Genomic DNA, 16716 nt, shown 5'->3' on the forward strand with positions numbered 1-16716 from the left:
TTCCTATTCAGAGATAACGAGCAAAAATGTAATTTAAACTTTGCCTCTATTTTATTATATTTTATGTCAATCATTTTGTTAAATGTAATATATGAATATCTCATATAACATACTGCTAAAATATGTAAATGTATGAAATATTAAATATTTACACCATGTAAATTCCCCTGTCATCTTTTTGCTGATATATACAGCACGCACACACAAAACAAGCGAATACATATCATGTTTATTGGACAAACATCTAAAATCAGATCAAACGATCAAAACATCCGCCATTAATGCATGAATTAATTATGTTACAAAATCCCCTCATGATTTGCATTTCGCTACAAATAATGGAATGAATATAAAATGGTGCCATTTACTGTAATGTCACTGTGACTTGCTAATTGATCAAACTTGCAATTTCCATTGAAACCTCCAGCAATAACAAAATGTGTTTGATTCAGTGAAGCCAAAATGAACCTTTCTGTTTCACTTATTTTCTGTCACTAGGAGTTCCTGGGTAAGATTTAACGGAAAGCTTTCCTCATTTGGCTGCACTGGGAAACATTTTATGCAAAAAAAGCCTCAGCCAAAGTTGCGGCCCTATCCAGTTTGTATGCTCCAATGATAATGACGTCAGGTGTGGATACTTCTTTGCCTGTAGGTTCCAAAGAATGTAATATTGAAAAACCCACTTGACTGGCAGTGAGTGGATGCTTTGTTGAGTGAAAGCTGGCCTCAATTTCAATGCTGTGCTGCTTTTCATCCATTGCCTGCTCTTTGGAAGAAAAGGAGCGCAGTTGATTTAGTGGACCTGAATGTTCTTTGTGCAATTTTTCAATGACATATCTCTGTTACATGACATCTGAATATGAAAGTTCAAACCTTTTCAACAGCCACCTCTCAACGCCCTTATGAAAAGCCAGTATGTATAGCAGAGATGATCCGAGACATTTTTTCCCCAGTGCTCTTATTGTTCAACACCAAATACACCTCTAATACTATAAAAAAATATAATTATTATTTCTTAACAATTGTAAGATATGAATCCTGTATGGATATGATAAGTTTGCTATTATTGTTTAATGTCATGGCTTAGTACACTCAAGGGCTCCTAACTTAGAAAGAAGCTAAGCAGCTAAAAACAGGCTAGGCTAACTATAGCGGCAGCTCTGCTTAGTTAGCGCCCCTTCTGACGTCTTGTTTCTGCCGCAAGACCACCTTTTACTATAAAACTGCTTTATTTGTGTTTTAACCGGTCTTAATTATCTCAACAGAAAGAAAAAACAACTTTAAATCGCTTGTAGGAAAACACTGATTGCAGACTTTGTGCTAGCTTTGACCAACGTTACTAGCTAGAACTACATTGTTGTGTTTTGTTACTGTCACATGATAAATGACCTGAAATCAGTTCTTTGTTGTTGCTTTAAAACAGTAGCTGCTAGTTACAGCCAAAATGTATTATTACTGTGTCGGCTACTTTTGGAGAAGTAGAAACAAGTAGTTTTTTGACAGGGCTGATATTTTGCTAGCTTCAACTATCTTAGCTAGCACTGCACCTTTGTTTTTAGCTATCGTCACATTGTGAGTTACCTGACACCAGTTCATAGACGTTGCTTAAACACAGTAGTTGCTAATTGCAGCCAAAACGTGTATTATTGCTGTGTAGGATACTGTTTTGAAGAAAAAGAAACAGGTTCATTTTTGAAGGGGCTAAATAATTATGCCATTGGATCGGCGTATGCAGTGGCATACTCGCTGATTAGGCTTTATTAGAGGTATTTCTGATACAGGTATCAACTTCAGAAAAACACTAACTCATAATGTAGCTTTAGGTTTATCCAATTTATCCACTAATAGCAAAATGTGTTCTACAGGTTTTTGCTAATAGCAACAGCTGAGGTCATAAAGTCGGCTCAGAGACTTGCTTTCAGATCTGGCGTTTATATTAGCCATGCAAACCATCCATCTCTGAAACTAGAAGCACTATAAGGGTCAAGTTCATGTCACCAAATCAAATCTTTTTCAGCATCAAGCTCTTGGGCCAACGCTATAAAATTGGAGTGGTTTTTTGAAGTAGCAAAAATATTCATAGAAATTGTCATAATGTTACAGACACAGACATACAGGTCGACAAAGAAGTCAGTCAAGTCTGTGTGAACCTTTCTCACTACAACAACCTTCTGTGTATGGCAGAGTTTTACTCCCAGAAGAATAATGCATGAGTGTAAAGATGACTTTAAGACCCCTCCTCAAAGCACGACTCAAAAAATAATCCTTGAACAGTTCTATAAAAAGAACTCTTGAAGCTCGTAACCAACCTTGAATAATCCTGTTTGAAGTCAGAGCTGTCTGATGGCCGTCAACCCCTTCAATGTGCCGAACATCAGAGTGATCACAGAAAGTGCCACATATCTGAGGGGAAGGCCATTGTTGGGTATTCAAAGATGGACAGATGGACCATTTTCATCTGTCACCATTTAGCAGAGTGCATATTTCTGCCTTTACTCCATCACCTTCAACATGACAAAACACCCCAATTAACAGTAATGCATGTAGAGCAAGCTTTTAGTGGATTTCTTCAGCGAATGTTTTTCTGATTCTCGATATTTGGTGTTTAAAGTGTACAGAAAAGACGCTTCAATTGCTTTAAATGAAACAGTATAACTGCCTGTCTTTAAGTGAAACCCAAACAATATTTGTCTCCGCCATATCGAACAACAATAAACACTTTTCATTTCAGACATGGTCAGACAAAACAACTTACAAAGTAGCTCTGAACTTGGAAAAAATGACAATCTTAACAAACCAGAGATACCATCTGCTACTTTCCTAGGCTGTGAGGCTTTGTAATTGGTGACCATGCCTAACCCTCCCCAAGAACTCTTTGAAATCTCTGCTAGAAATGCTAACACAGCTCTTGCATTGGTTTATAACATGATTTAAAGGACAGGATATTATATCAAACACGCAATTTCTGATTAAAACATCTGGAGACAAGAGGGGCACTCAGAGAGCGAACAACCAATCCAAGACCAATCGTCCAGGCCTCCATGATATGCCAATCTGCAATGTTTAACTATGCTATGCTAAGCTATGGTTGAACCTAGTTGAAGCATCATTACCTCAGTTGTGGATTTATTATGTTTTCTTAAATTGGAGATGTTTATACATTGGTGAGAGGCAGAAATCACTTAATCGTGTCCTCATATCAAATGCTTGGCCTGAAATAACATTATTCAACATGGCCGCTTGTTATCAAAGCAGTTGTTACAAAAAAACTTCATGGTTACAAGGAAGTCGTTCTTTACTTCTTTGTGAGTTGGATCCAAAATAGTTACAGTGGAGTGTTAATTTCATAAAAATGTTGACGATATTAACGACCATTTTTCCATGACGAAGACGAAACATCAACGAGCTAAAAATAGATCTTTGATCATAAAAAATTAGACGGCTGTCGGACATTCAAAATCATGATGATGATCATAATATTTTAAAGCCTCAATCCAAAGTTAGAGATCAAGCCAAAGCTAGAGATAAATAATAATCAAAAAGGTGGTTATGAACTTTCTCTGAAGGGGCTTTTAACGCATCATTTGACGATTGTTCTGCACAAAATGGAGCGATCATCGTCTGTCTGCCTCTAGTGTCTTAAGATGCTGTGCCCTCGTCGTTCTTTTACTGTATTGATGACCTGCTAACATTTAGTTTGTTATTTAAAGTGTTAAGTTTATCTGAAGCAAACAAGTAAAAACGAGAAGAGGGAGAGTGGGGGGCTTTTTGAAAACGTTTTGAGTTGTCGTCGACTAAAACTAGCGTAAAACTATAAAGGGTAAATATGACTGAAACTAGCATTTTCTTCTAAAGACTATGACGAAGACTAAATCTAAAATAGCTGCCAAAAAGAACTCTGTTACAGTGGTGAATATTATTTCTTGTTCATGTGTCAAAACCGCTGTTGCTGCTTGTAAGTAATTTGGATCCCAGATCCAAGATTGCTCGTTTGTGAGTTGGACCTGGTGCGAACGTTAACAGGTTTATCCTTGGCCCATGCTTCAGCCTCCCACCCAGTTTCATAAAAATTGGGTTAGTATTTTTATTATGTAATCCTGCAAAGAAAAAAAGGATCTAAAGAATGTGTTTGCATCATTACAACAATGAAGATTCATATGACTTATATTCCCTTCACTAAAAATGTAAAAACCAAAGTAAGCAGTATGAACGTTCACAGCCCGACAAAAAGGCAGAGAACAATTGTACACCTTTTCTCAGGTCTCAGATTATCCAAAACATCACTTCTGTCCTATCATTGTGTTCCTCAAAATAACAAACAGAGCTGTTGTCGATGCCTAACCTTTAATGGAAATGCTGCTAAATCACTGCTGGGAATGCAAACAGAGCTCCCGCCTCGGTTCAGATGACTCCAGCAGCCCACGCAGCGACGGTGCTGCTTTTTAACTACCTCAGTAAGGCTTTGAACGAGCCCGCCGACACGTCTTCCCCTTGGATGCTGTGACATCTGGGTTCACGAGGTCTTCCCTGTGTTTCTTCCTACCACCGCATGATCCCGATTCGAGGTTAGCAGCTAACTATCTGTGATGGAAACAGTGGGAGCAAAGGCCTGCCCTCTCCCTTCCAGAGTCGCCTGATGGTGTGAGGAGCTTTATTGACGTGACGTGATTTTTAATACCCTACGTTCACCTTATCCGGCGCAACAAAGTGCAGCTACTGTGCTGAAAAAGTTCTTAAGGAGATTAGGGAGTAATTTAATTATTTTTCCTTGTTAGGATTATTTTCTCTTGTCAAAACACAACAAATGACTTAGCGCACACTGTGTTCACGGCTTTTCAATTATGTACTCCCCTCTATTTGTTGTTTATTCTACAGCATTTCTTTCATATTACAATGTACTCACACAGGATTGTTGTTTGGAACTCTTCCTTCAATTTATCTGTAAATGTCAACATCTCATTATGGGATAAATAACAATGGTATTTCAGGTTGCAAGACTGCGCTGCAGGGGTGGAGAATGATTAGGTCAATATTATATCGGTGGCACTGAAGGAGTACACGCCGAACAGAGGATACAACACCAAAGGTCTTTTATTAATGGAATCCATCAACGCGCTGATGGATGCTGCGTTCGGGGCGCGATGATTGCATTCGTCGTGTCCTCGAGCCTCTGCGTGCATATGGAGCTCGCCGTGTTTATTCACCATCTCCTGCTGTCGGGGAGCAAACTTGAGCTAAATTGTCGGTGGTGGAAAGAGTCAACATTTAATCTCGAGGAAGCCATCCGTGGTGCTTTTGTTTCCGGTGAATGCCACGGACAAGAAGGACAAAGCCGAAGGGTCACAAAGCATGCAAGCCAGGGGTTAAAGGTCGAGCGCACTATGTTGTCTTTTCACTGAACTGTTTGCTTCATTTCCCAGTCTTTCCCTGGCAGTAGAAGGCTCCATCTCTAAATCTCATCAACATTAAGGACTACATAAAATATGTATAGCTTGGCAGGGCTTATTAAAAGTACACCCTGGTCAAACGCTTTCCTCCCCCATTAATCTAACCCATTTTAAAACCGTCACTGCTCATTTTAAGGTGCTATTTGAAGTTTCAACTCTTATTACTTTTAGCGGGCACCATAGTTGCTTCACTAGCAAAAAAAATCCCTAAAGTCTCCTCCTCTATAATTCTTTTCTTTGCCTCCCTCGAGGTGAGCGTAACAGCAGGCAGCGCGGCGCCGCAGCTCAAAGGCGCTCCGAGGGATTGTGAAGGAGGGGTTCGGATGTGAACGCGAACCCTTCTGAAATCAGCGCTGACACTTATCATCGCTTTGTATGCAGGCAGATCTCCAGGGACCCGCCTGTTAGCTTTGTGTTTGCTTGTTTACCTTGTAGCGAGGGAGAAGGGTGAAAAGAATAAAAGAACCCAAAGAACCCGCTGATACATGCTTGTCATATCACCACAACTACTACAAAATGTGTTAAAAATGTTCTTCCATTTGAATTTCCTTTTACTCAGTCTCTCCTGCATGAAAATTCATGTTGGAAGGTCTGTTTTGTTCCCCTTTAAGCCCATTTGGCTTGGATCACTACAAAACTGCCTGTAGAAAAATACAGAGACCTCAAATACTACAAAATAAAACCCTAAGATGCACGTTTCAAGCTTTGTGTGTCTCTCTTGAGAAGACTACAATTCCTCCCATTCAATGGACGGTGCACAATCCAAAATGGATACAAAAGTCCGTACCTACAGGCAACCTGTGAGCAATACTGGATCCAGTGCACCAAACCAGCTTCAAGAGCCCTTAATCAACAATCGCCCTCCAGATATTTCAGCGAGCTGCTGGAACGGCAGGTTTAACGGGGTCTCTGGGAGCGAGGCGGTATACTATGCTTCACAAACAACCCAAAAATAAAATGTGAAACATGGACGACGGCACACTCTGACATTGTTTCCTGCTGGGAAATTGATGCTGCCCAAGAAACCTGCACATATACAATCTATAATCCTTCCCACTGTGTATTTCATCTACTCTATTATATTACCTCCAATGTAAATTAATCTCAGAGTACAGGCAATAACTGGACACAATACACTCAATACTCAATACTCATTTGGAAAGCAAGCAGGAAGTTCAGTCTCATTAAATGAAACATACATGAAGCTCACATAAAGAAAGGACAGCGGGCGGGAGGAGAGAAGGGTCATTCTGCTCCCAAAAAAAGAGCTTAAAATGCAGACAGGGTTTTCGGTGCAGCTGTCACTGACACGCTTGGCTTTTCATCCATTCACTCGGCCATGTTCTGGTGAGTAGCCATGGAGCTGAGAGAGGGAAAGAGACGCTCCTCTTTTATTTCAAGCTGGGAGGTTTGGAAGTAGCATCACCATGGAGAAGCTGTTAGCAATGACACAGTGGTTTTTAGCTGCATGGGATCTGTACACATGGGCTAGTCCTTATCAGCTTTAGAATTAATTAATGACTCCTTTATGTTTCTCTTTTGATCTCGTGTTATATTTCTGGATAACTGGTCACTTCTTTTGAGTAGAGACGCAAAATTGTGGGAGCTATTGGCGGAGCAGGAGTGTTTTTAGCTGGTGCTAACGATTTCTGACACAACAGACAATAACAAGTATTACCACTAAAAAACAAGATTAAATTATGCTGCTTATATGATTTAAATACACAAAAACACAAGCACAAGCAAAATGCTAGAGTAAGATATGGTAAAAGCAGATATATTGAATGTCCGAAAACAGCAACTCAAAACCTGCTAACTGTAGCTAACGCTAACATAACTCCAAGTCACACAGCACCTAGCTTAACAAAAGTAGCTTACTTTTCATGATGACAACTTGACGGATAAATGCAGCTAGTTTACACAGTCCTCTTCTGCTGTATTTCTCATTACCCTCCATGTTTAGCATCACGTATCCTCAACCACGTTAGCATTCTCCGATCATTGCCAACAGCATCGTCTACTTTCCCACATTTTTTTAGGAGATAACAAAAGTTAAGCTGTCCATAATTAGCTAATTAGCTTAAACACACTAGAACACACAGAATTATTGTACTTCCCTGAATGATTTTGACACTAGTAGTAACTGCTAGCTTAGAAACTGTAAGACTAAATTTAGGACGTTAATGTTTACCAGCAATGCGACAAGAAATCTTAATGCTTTGACAGCATGTGTGGGGTCCAAAACACTGTTACACGTTTAAGCATTATTGTCAAATCCACTCAGTCTCATCCTGCACATATGTGTTTTAACACAGAAAAATAGCACAATAGCGTGACATGTTTTGCTTAGACCAGACACGTGTGAAATGAAGTCATTGAGATGGGGAAGACTCTATGACATCGACAGACCGTTCATAAAAGCAAAAACCTATTCGCAGTTTGTGAGGCAATCTAAGAGGTTTACAGAAACTAAAGTGCACTCATCCCGCCAACAAAACCTCATGTTTGTTTTTAGCAGCTGTATTCTTTTCTGACTCATTTGCAGTAAACGAGTCAATTTCCCCACAATAACTTTAAGTTATTTACTTTCCAGATGGAAACATTCGCAAGCAGACAGAAACATGATGCAGGTGGAGGAGACATTCTGCTTTTTAGCTTCACTCCATTAACTAACAGAGGTGTGTGTGTGTGTGTTTGTGTGTGTTCTTTGAACTCTTTTTGAGGCTGCTGTCATCAGAGACAAGTGACAGCCTGCTGTGCTAAATACTAAACTACCGAGACAACTTGCTGATATTGTACAACCCTGTAAACAATAGACACTAAAGTATGTTGATGTCTGCGCATTAGTGACCATATATTGCGTATTATAATTGCGTATAAATTTCTATCAAATGTTTTTTTTAAAGTGGCCCTTTAGAAAGAAATTGCAAATGTAAAACTGCAAGAAAGTTAAAATATGTATTCTTTAACTGAATATAAAAGTAAAAAAAGTAAAATAAAAGTATTTTGAATCATATGAAATATTGAAAAACCTTCTTGTACTTATACTATTGCACAATAATAAAAAACATATTCAAAATGGACAGTTATATTCTTTAAATTTTTACTGAAATATGTAACCAAAATGAATAAGGCTCCTGTCATTAGAGAAAAGTTTGAGTAACTGTTGTAACTAACCTCTTTGTGTTGCTACAAATTACACCTTGTGTTAAATGATGCAGTAATGAGTGACAGAAACATAGAAATAAGGTTAACACAAGTTGAACACATTTACACGTGGTCTTCTACAATTTAAACATATGTAAGAACATTTCTCACTCACGAATTTGAAGCTTTAACGTGTGTTAAAAAGTTTGTTGCTACAAAGTGGCTAAAGTAAGCTACAGTGGTTGTCACAGACAAGTTTGAAGCTTAGTGGTGGCGAAGTTGAAGTCACGCTATAACCTCTGACGATAGAATACGATGCAAACGTCAGTTAAAAGTGACGTTCTTTTGTAAAGATTAGCTTCCTGAAAAAAACATGCATGTTATAAAAAATGGTCTTTTAAAACATTTAATTTGTTTTCTGCTATAATTAAAAATACAAGTGAAAAATCATGTTGGCTTTTTGACCAGTAGGATGGTAACTTCGAGGTTAGCTGACAAAAGTACATGATCCTTGCATCCCTATTTTATGCTCGGGATGTATTTACAGAAATGGATAGTTGAAAAGTTGTAAGGAAATCATGTTGATTTGGCAGTATGTTAAAAGAAATCTTCCTTTCCTGTATAGAATGAAAACTTTTAAAAGAAAAGAAAACATTGTCTTGAAAAGCGAATCCTTTGTATGTGATAGATTATAAATCAGCTGCATTTAAAGCTGAGAAACTCAAAGGAGTTAACTTGAAGTTGAAACACTGAAAGCTTTTGAAGTTGATGATTTATCAGTGAAGCTGTAAAGGTTGTGAGAAATGAAAGCAGCTGTACTGTCAGTTGAAGGTAAAGATCTAGAAATAGTTTGAGTGTGTGCACCTCAGACAGTTACTCTGACAGTGACGGCAGATAAAATATAAGTTGAGTTGTCACTTTAAAGAATGAAAAGCAACACACTTTTTGAAACTGGTAGAAGAAAATTTAAAAAGCAGAATCTCTTTTTCCTGTCCACAATGAGCTGATTCAAAATGAGTGAAAACGGCGTTTAATACATGTTAAATCCACACAAATAGACGACTGATGGTTTGACAGCAGGCACAAAGCAGGTGTCGATAGGTTTTTTTAAGCAGAGGAGGAATGTGAAAATGCAGAGCGGCAGTTTTCAGCGGGGTAAGGCAGGGTTCACTGCTCTCTCTCTCCGGCGTAGAGACTGTTCACATACGGGAATCGGCTTTCAATCAAAGTCAGGAATGATTTTTAGAATCCCGGCTGCCATTTACACACTTTGTCTCCATCAGACAGAGGCAGCTCCTATCTGCACCTGCTGGCTGAGATAATGTCTTTGTCTGTGTGTGTGTGTGTGGGGGGGGGATTTATCTTAGAGAAATGGGTCTCAACAATTTAACACGAGATCTCACAGGCATGTAAAATGTCTAAACACTTTTTTTCAATCTGAATTTTTTCAAACTGAAAAAGATTACTGAACCTGTTAAACATTTATAGACTTACATTAAACATATCTGTATTACAGCTATGATAAGTTAGTAGTAGTTAACTTTTATTCAACATTTCTTTAATTTATGGCTGTTTATTTAAATTTTCAGTATTGATTAATTTGCCAATTTCAAATTTTGCCAAAATCAAATTTATACCAATTTTTTTTTTAAATTTAAAAATCTCATTACAATTTCCCAGAGCCCAAAGTGACGTCTTCAATTTGCATCTTTAATCGAAAAAGCTGCATAAGACCTTCTTTAATTATCATAGATTAAAAATAGAGGAAGTAAATATGGACATTTAAAAAGCTAAAACCATCCATGTTTGACTTTTTCATAAGTAAAACATTGAAATGATTAATCAGTAAAAATATTTGGTCATTAGTCTTATTTCGCGATAAGAAATATCTAGCGACTGATGTTCGCAGCTCCTGTCGAACAGACTCGATATTCATTATCATAGATTAAGAGTAGAGGAAGTAAATAATGACATTAAAAAGCTAAAAGCACCAGAGTTTGATTTTTTGTTATATAAATAAACAACTCAAATGATTAATCAGTAAAAATATTTGGTCATTAATTCAATTCTGTGATCGATCAGTCACTTGACTGACGCTTGCAGCTCCTGTCAAACGGACTCTATAAAATTTATCATAGGTTAAAAAGAGAGGAAGTAAATAATGAAATTTATAAAGCTAGAACCACCAAAGTTTGACTTTTATTTATTTATTTATTTATATTAATCAATTAATATATTTGGTCATTAATCTTAGTCGTGAACAATCGATCACTAGACTGATGCTTGCAGCTCTTGTCAAATACATTCTGACAAGTAAGAACTGATCCATGAGTAGATAAAATAAATATCTAAAGTAGATTTTATTGTTAAGTTATGACTTTTGACTCAAATTTTGACTCAAAATTTCAATAAAATTCACGAATACAGCTTCAGAAAAAATTAAGAGACCACTGTAAAAAAATATTTTTCTCTGGTTCTACTTTTTATAGGTTTGTGTTTGTGTAAAATGAACTTTTTATTCTAAACAACATTTCGCCCTACTTCCAAATAGATTATTCTTATTTAGGTCTTTTATTTGCAGAAAATTAAGACTAGTGAAGAAAAAGATGCAAAATAGATGTTTTTCAGAACTCGAATAAAAAGAAAACAAGTCCATGTTCAAGTTTAAACAACAGCATAGTAATAAACAGATCAGTATTTGGTGGAATAATCTGGTTTTTAATTACAGTTTATTCATCTTGGCTGCTCTCCACCAATATAAATTCAAGCAGCTCGGCTTTGTTCGATGGCTTGTGAGATCTATCGATGGGGTCAGATAATGGTCTAACAAAGATTTTGAGCTTGCAAAATCATGTTCACAAATAATTTCACAGCTTGCAGCTGTGTTTCATGTTTTGTGTGCATGTGAAAACAAATTCCATCCAAGTATAAGTAATTTGGGGATGCGTAAAAACACCGTGTCCTCACACATTCAGGTTTGTGTGTGTGTGGAGGGGGGGGGGGTTGTAAAATTTTTGCAGGAGTAGAAATATTTTGAGCACCCAGATAAGATTTGTAAATGTGTAACATGTTTTTGTAGCTGCAGAAACTATTTGTGTGTGTACGTAAAATTTGTGCCACAATATTTTCAACTTTGAGATTTCACAAAATCTGAGTTTCAGACAAATTTCCTACCTGCATGTGAGAACCTGAAGTTACAAGCTACGAGTTACAAGCACAAATTTTGACCGTTTATTTACGCCTCAGCCAACAAGCCAATCAGCTCGCCTCCACTCTGTTCACTGACCATCCAATCAGAGGAAGCTAAATTGTCCGAACACAGCCCAACTGATTCTAGATGTCAATCTCGTTCTTGATGACATTCAGGAGGTTTTCAGAGGGTTCAGATCTAGACTGGGCTGTCTCAAATTTAAAGTTAGATAAACTGTAATAAAAAATATTGGAAAATGTGTGTTTTGTACAAAGAATATGTAAGTGACAATTTTATGTGCTGTAAGTTTAATAACTGATATAGAAAAACACGTTTTCTGTGATGTTATTTTGGATTTTTTAAACAATTTCAAACACGTCTGTAGATATCTATTGGACAGTATCTTGTATTGTTGTTCTTCATAGTCAGAAGGCAGCTGCAGATAAGGTGAATAACATTTCCTTAGAGAGAAAATGCATTTGTAGATGTTCTAAATGTAAATACAGAAGGTCACGTGAAAAGTACTGGAGGTTAAAAAGGTTTTAGGTTTTTTTAAGAGTTCTGTCAAGAAGTCAGATGCACATAGCGTATCATCAGCGTAAAGACATATAAAACTATTTATAAAACTGTAATAATACTGCATGTATAGACAGATTAATGCACATTAGACACACAAATGCAGCTACAGGTGTAATGTCTACCTAAAGCTGCTCACCCATTGCCCATCATAAACTTTTAAGACATTTCGAATGCAACAAAATGACTCTCATTTACTTCAGCACACTGCAGCTGAGTTTGTAGTAGCCCTTGACGCACACACATGTTAATTAAAGACATGCAGGAGCGCTTCCCAGGCCTTCCAGTCTCCTGCCCCGCTGCCTCTTTCTGCTTCGCCAACCTTGCCACCATGCGGATTTGTCATCCACATCAATGAAAGTAATCAAGCTAGCAATCAGGGCGAGCATTCATTTTATTTTTTATTTTGTGTCTGCGTGCGTCTGTGTGTGGCTTTCAGCTGCCCTCATCACAGAGATGCAACATAAATGGAAGACAGGAATAGGCATCCCTTTCAAAGCATTATGGGTGAGGGAATCAAAGCGCTTTTGTCACAAAAAGGCTCTTTAGATGCTATCGTTGTGGTTTTTTGTTGTTGTTTTTTCATGTGCGAGAGAGTACAGGAGAACTGACAGTCTATTGATGGACCAATCTAAATAAAAAAAGAGTGCGGAGGAGACTGTATTTCCATATCGGGCGGTATCAATGCTAGAAACTGTCTTTGCATGCTGAACCTGTGATGGTTGGTTGGTGAAATGAGAGAAAGTATAAATAAGTCAAATAAAAATAATGAGGCCAAACAACTAATGAAAAGTAACTTTTACTCAGGTTTAATCTGTAGTCAGTAATCTTTATACTTACAGGGGTCAAGGGTCATCTCCTAGAATGCAAGTAACCAATAAATACAAGACCTCCTATTTGTTCCTACCATATCATACATAATTTTTTTCCTACCCTTTATTATGAGCCAAAGGAAGGTACATATTTTTTGTGCCCCTACAAATGACAGGGTTTAAAGTTTTGTTATGTTTGGATACCAAAACTACTTGGTTAGTTTACCAAAGAACATTTGTTCGCTTACCACATGTACTCCAGCTACATTGCTGAAATGATCTACATGGGATGCATTACATACATAATGTAAGTGAGGTGAAAGTAATAATCTTGAAGATTTTCATGTAAATAAATGTCTGTTAAGTCACTATCAATAGCCAAATGAGGTAACACAACAGTGATTGAGCCTATGCCCCACTTATGAAAGCCTTTGCATTTGCAGTATTACAGACTGGGTGTCTGTGGCGACTTTCAAGGAAAAAATCACAAGCGGTGCCCAGTTAGTGACGCGTTTTCCATCAGCCAGCAGTGGTTGGTCTGCCAGAGAGGGTAGGCGGAGCTAGGCGGCTGCTTTTCTGCTCTCTGCAAGTGTTGTGAGTAAACAGTAATCTACTATGGCTGAACAAACGATGGATGACTACAGATACAACTTCAACAAGAAGTGAAAATCCAAAGAAAAAGAAACAAACTCGACGCTCAGATGAAGCAAACAGTCTAAAAGGGAAAGCGACCGTCAGCGAGGAAAATCAAGAGTTACAACTGGAGCCAACCGTGGACGTCACACATGCAGCACTGTCTGGATATCCGGGAAGTGTGCTCCCGCAATTACCTTTTATCGCCATGAGGTGTCACCAAAGAGACCCAAACAGAGATGTTTGAGATTACCACTTTAATTATGCGGTGTTATGAAAGTAAACAACTTAAAAGAGGTTAACATTGGTATTTGGTCACCCTCCATCCATCACCAACCTCAGTTGACGTGCTCACTCTTTCTGCTATGTCACCTGAATTTCCTTTAATATTTTATAATTACTACAGCCACTAGAGTTCCCCACCTCACATTATTTGGAAATATGGGTATAAACAATCCATACACTATACAACCTACACGTAATAACTTCAAGTAAAATGGATCACCAAATTTTGATACTCACAAATTGTTGACTCATCATAATGACACACAAGGAGGGGTTACAAGTGAGCGTGATAGCTTACTTTGTTGAAGAAGAATCAGGGTAACTGATATAGTCACAGTGAGTGAGATCAACTAATCCGTGGACAGTGGACACAAACTCCGGCATTCTGCAGGGACCGACTGGTTTACAATGCAAAGGAGGCTCAAATAAATGGGGATTAATTTGTTGAAGTGATGTTGCAGCAGAAATAAAAATCACACAGAGACAAAACTACAACGAAAAGTGACAAAAAGAGTTAGTTTTACTGCTAGGGACGAGTGCAGGACAGAGAGTACAGTATAAGAGGCTGCAGTGGGCTTTAAATATCACCTGAGATACTGTTCTGAACTTCTGGACCCAGCTCATCAAACATTCTCAGTTACAATGCATTCAATACATTTTTCTGCAGGATTCCTGTTGACGATGACTCATGTTATATTAAATTATCACATTTTGACACATCATATAGAAACGCTATACTTTTTATACAGAATGGTAAAGCTCAGTATCAATGTATACCATTTGCACAGCACTTTGCTTAACTTATCTGCCTTTTAATGTGCTCGGATAATACATTTAATTGGTGCACTTACTGGACGTGTTCAGATGGATCTGAATTCAATGTAAAATAAAGCTAACAAAGACTAAATGAGTCTGGCCTTTGTGGAAGACTCAGACTGAAATGATTAATTTCGTGACAGCTTCATAAGTAGGCTGGCTGTACTCAAAGGCATGTGGCAATAAAGAATAATAATTAGATTAGAGTCAACATTAAAATATAACAAGTGTAATATAAGGAATGATCATAATGTGTCCCCTGTGTGTAGGTGGGCTGTTTCCTGCATTAAACTTCTAAAATAACAAATGTATCTCTGCGAACAATAGAAAGGTTTTTTGTAAAAGGATAAAACACAACACTTTCTTTAACTTTCTGTTCAATCTCAAGGTGTTTAAAGTCTTTCCTCCAGCCTTAAGGAGGCCATATCAAGGCTAAAAATGTCACTTTTAAATATGCAGTTTGGAAGACCAAATGAGAGCAAAAGCTTACTCAACTAAATCTATGTCAAAAATCTAAATGTGCAATATTCCAGCTTCTTTAGGAGCCATGAAACTAAGAGATACCCTAATTTCTCAGAGGTTAAAATAAGCAAAGGAGTGAAGGTTCTTCTGAGAGCATAGACTGTATAAAAAGATGGACGACATGACGGCTCCCTAAAAGGGACGCCGAAACATCTCTATAACCCCCCCATTCTGTCATTATGGTTAGTTATCATCTTCTGATTTATGTCCAAGTGTTCATTTTTCTAAGAAGTTTAGTTTTAATTAGTTATTTGATGCTATAAAAAGGGGGTGTAACGCTATGATTGACAGCTCTGTTGACAAATCTGGCTCCTGCAGCTGATCTGTGTTTCGGATTAGCAGAGTAGATGTGGACCGGCGAGAGGAGACGTAACTACCACTAACACTACAGCCATTTAAGTTTGCATATCTGTGACTGTTTTCAGACCAACACTGTGCTGCTGTTGAATGTGCCGACATGAAGGATCCTTGACGTTTTTTGGTAAGCAGAAGGGGCAGGACATCAATACCCCGGCTCACCAGCCGATCTCTGCGGCACAGTCTCTGGGCCCTATTTAGACGGCGGAACGCGCACAGTCTAAAGCGCTTGGCACTAAGTGATTTAGGGCTGTTTAGTGTCTGTCGCACTTTTGCCAGTTACACGGCACACAATCTGGGCGCAAAGCGAGGCGCGAGGCGCAAAGAGGTTGGCTTAAGTCCCTGGATTATTCAAAGACATGGTTTCGGCATAACATGAATCAAACCAATCAGAGTGTCAGCTGTCATTCCCTTTAAGAGCCCAGTGCGCCTGAGGACTTTAGACCAGGTTTTTGTTGGACTAAGGCGCAGTCGCTTTCTGCGTCCTCTAGATAGCAACGCGCCACCCGTTTGCCTGAACGCACCTCATTTCAAAACCAACACGGCCAGTGGCGCTAACAGTGGCCCATGATCACTTGCTATTTATACAACGTGGGCGCTGGGCATGAAAATGACGACTGCGCTGGGTGGAAGATAGCAATGACACTTGCACTGCGCGTTTTGGCGCTTTGCGCCAGGTGGACGATCGGGCCCTCTGACTCCAAATGCGCAAGATGGCTTCACTTACTTGTACAATAAGAGGACGCGTCATCCATCTTTATATACAGCCATTGACTGAGAGTGTTACAGAAATGCATACAGCAAGTTCTAATTTTGCTAATTTCAGAGTGTGGGGGGTGTCGGTTTAGCACAGCGTTTAAAGCAGCGGCCCATGTACGGAGGCTGTAGGCCTGTAGGGTTTGACTCCCACCCTCGGCCCTTTGCTGCGTGT

At 38.5% G+C, this 16716-nt stretch overlaps 1 protein-coding gene across 1 annotated transcript in view; it reads right to left on the bottom strand.

Annotated features, from left to right (window-relative positions):
* LOC138595604 (cadherin-7-like) overlaps positions 1-16716 on the bottom strand; it is a 113042-nt gene that overhangs the window by 68417 nt on the left and 27909 nt on the right. The window lies entirely within an intron of this gene.

This window comes from Semicossyphus pulcher, unplaced genomic scaffold (genome assembly GCF_022749685.1).
Source record: "Semicossyphus pulcher isolate SPU_LCO1_2020_fin unplaced genomic scaffold, fSemPul1.0.p SCAF_18, whole genome shotgun sequence".
NCBI classification, from domain to species: domain Eukaryota; kingdom Metazoa; phylum Chordata; class Actinopteri; order Labriformes; family Labridae; genus Semicossyphus; species Semicossyphus pulcher.